Source organism: Galleria mellonella, unplaced genomic scaffold, assembly GCF_026898425.1.
Source record: "Galleria mellonella isolate WM207_F2 unplaced genomic scaffold, CSIRO_AGI_GalMel_v1 utg103, whole genome shotgun sequence".
Taxonomy (NCBI): domain Eukaryota; kingdom Metazoa; phylum Arthropoda; class Insecta; order Lepidoptera; family Pyralidae; genus Galleria; species Galleria mellonella.
In genome coordinates this window covers 583,348-586,769 of record NW_026441966.1, presented here as the reverse complement: position 1 = coordinate 586,769, position 3,422 = coordinate 583,348, and the positions used below count along the sequence as shown (strand labels likewise).

At 34.5% G+C, this 3,422-nt stretch overlaps 1 non-coding gene across 1 annotated transcript; it reads right to left on the bottom strand.

Moving 5' to 3' along the window:
- Positions 1-2,031: 2,031 nt before the first annotated feature.
- Positions 2,032-2,113, bottom strand: Trnas-uga (transfer RNA serine (anticodon UGA)). Its single transcript has one exon. It is a non-coding gene; the product is annotated as a tRNA-Ser (tRNA).
- Positions 2,114-3,422: the final 1,309 nt, after the last annotated feature.

The window sequence follows — 3,422 nt, the reverse complement described above, 5'->3', positions numbered from 1 at the left end:
TTGAACACATTAATGAAACTAGAAATTGTTCCCAAAGGTTGCAAACCAAAATTTTAAGCATCCAACACCTCCCACAATCACTTAGATCACCAGTGGGCACCAAATAGATCCTAATTGTTAATTACGATTCTATACAATGATAAAATGACATAAAAATAAGGTGTCAACATCATAACAAGTATCAAGAATTCCTTTTTAAAAGGCCGGCAGCACACCTGCAATGTCTCTGGTGTTGCGGGTAATCATGGGCGGCGGTAGTCACTTATCGTCACGGAGTCTAGGAAAATCCACTGTCTCACTGTTGGGATTTTTGCGCAACATTGTGAGTACGGATATTTCATTCTAATGCAGACTACCAGGTCCATAGCTAGCAATATACCTTTTCAGGTCGACCACCACGTGGTCTCGCCTAGAAACCAATGTGCTGAATTCCAGGTGCACTCATCACGATCGCCTATCTGACCTGCCCTTTCATTCTCACCTATCATCCCTCACTGGTGCTTCGCCAGCGTATACAGTTAGCGCAAGCGGTGGTAACTCCGCACCATTGGGGGAAAGGAATTATTAGTAATGAGGTCTAATAGCTCCATTACTAGCAATATCATATTATATCTCAGGTCGACCTCCGCGCGGTTCTCCCTGGAAACCATCATGGTTAATTCTTGTCGAATTCATCATGGTGGGCCAACTGACCTACATCTATTCTCACCTATCATCTTCCACTGGTGCCTCGTCGGTGTATACCGATAGCGCGGGCGGGGTTACCATACCATTATTCATCCAATAAAAAAAAACCTGCACCATTTCATTGTCATCTGTTAATGACAATTTTATAATTATGGCTCGACTTGTTCGAGCAGGCGCTTCTTTTTTATTTCTATTCTACCGTCCACTTTTGTGTTTCTAGTACTGCGCCATCTTGTTTTTACTTGGACAGTTGTAACGCCAGCTAGAACATTACTGTTAATATTTATATTAAATTAAACGCACTTATCAAATATTATCAGAGTTTATTCTAAAATAAATTCCATTGTGTCCACGACGAGACATCATCTATTTAAAAAAAAATTTACGTCACCGTCGTGATTTCAATGTTCCAAATGACCGTGAACGTACCTACACTTGTATTAATTATTCACAAAACACGTATAATAATGTAACCAACTGATACAATATGAAATATTTAATATTGTATAATCTGTATTGAGTCAAATGCTGTAACCATGGCAACAGTAGAAATACTCCTCACATTGACCACTAGATGGAGTTGTAAATTTAGTATCTGTGTGCTACAACGCGATATTAAGATTTCTAAGCTGTGTATATAAGTTCAGGAATATATTGAACAATAACAATAATCTCGTCTCTAAACTTCAAGGATATATTTATTTATTGAAACCTTAAATTAAAGCTTATAACAGTTTGTTCAAATATGACTGTGAAACATTTGCGCTCTTGTAAATACGTGATGGACTACGTAACGTTTTATATCAAATATGCGGTATATTACTATTGTTCTCGTAAGATACTGTTCGAGTAGTAACGTCACGTACAAGATAAGATATTACTACAGCGGAATGTAAATAATTGTGTATCTAACACGATATCTTGGGGGGAAAGGGATTGTTAGTAATGGAGACTGAGAATCCCATTGCTAGCAATATACCCAACCAGGTCGACTTTCTCGCGGTTGCCCCTGGAAACTATCATGGTTAATTCCTGATTCGCGCAGGCGGGGTTTCCATATCATTTTCATCCTTCAAAAATATAGAAAAAAAAAGTGGACAAACCGTCGCTTTTTTGTGAAATATAATTTATATATTATGTTATTCTATGTAGGTACCTATTTGAAATAATTTTATAATTTACTTCAACAAAAACATAGATTTAACATATTATAGTAAGTAGCAAAAATATTGTGATAGGCAGAATTAAATGTTAAAATTAAAATATATCGACGAATATTCATGTAAAAAATAAATTATTAATTCAAGTAAAAAGTATTTGACGATTTTTCTGAGAACAAAAAGTCGCTGAGGACAGGATTCGAACCTGCGCGGGTAGAACCCATTGGATTTCAAGTCCAACTCCTTAACCACTCGGACACCTCAGCGGTGAGCGGGGTTTCGAAATAACAATACACTATCTATGGAGTTATTACCTTTCTAGTTTTTTGTTTGTACTCGAATGATTAACAACTCTGTGACCTCATAAAAATAACTGGATTCGTCTACTGCGACTACCGGTATTTCTTTTACGCGTATGTGCGTCTGCGCAGAAAAATATAAAGGTTACAACTATATCTTTGTGTGTGAAGCTTCATTCATTTGCAAGTAGGAAAGCAAAATTATTATCTTAAGTTTCAAATTAGGTAATTGATTACTTATTTAAAATAATTACTTACATGTGGTCTATTAATTTCATGATGAATATATAATATATGAAATATAGTTTACAAATGTATTTAATAAACAATTTGTGAACATTATATTACTCTTTCAGATAGAATAGCTGTTATGTTTTTTATATGAATCGGTAAGTTACAAAATTATTTGTTAAATTTGATTGTAATGAATCTAAATATATAACACAAATACATTAATTTATTAAATGCTACAATTGTAAAACGCCTGATAAAAAAATAATAGCAAAGTTGACAAAATTCAGATTTGGAAGTATAAACTATAAATATGACACATGGAATCACAGTTCTGTGTCTAGCGGGTTTGTATGAATAGTGACGAATGTAAAGAAAGTGGAAGATAAAAAGCTGACATATATGGACATATAGCATTATGAACGTCACAGGAGGTACTGCGATACACATGACAGATTTCAAGCATTGCCTTTTTATCCCTTCTAATTACATATATTTTTTAATGGATGAAAATGGAATGGTAACTCCGCTTGTGCCATCCGTTTAGATGATGATGAAGCAGGTTTGTTGGGCCATGGTGACGAATTCATTAAAAATTTATTACGATGATTTCCAGGGGAAACCTGGAACCTTGGGAAATATTGCTAGTAATTGGCCTGCTAAGTCTCACTATTAACACCTTATTAGTTATATTAGAGCATTTGTTATGCCTTATCATTCACAATTTGGTGGAAGAAAGCAGAAAACTGGTGGAACTACAATATTTGTTGTCCATTATTTATTTTAATCCATTACAAGATTAAGAGCATAGCTTTCAATTGTGATTAAAGAATAGAGTAGAACAGAAATTGTTTATTGCCAGAATAATACAGTAATATTATATATAACAAGTATTTTATATTAGGCAAAAGGAACTGGCTCAGCTGACGCTGTGAGTGCACAACGCTGGTTTTCACACAATCTTTCTCTTAATAAAATATAAACGGATACAACTGCAAATATATGTTGTTTGTGAGAATGTGCTTTTTAAGTTAGTGTAATATTT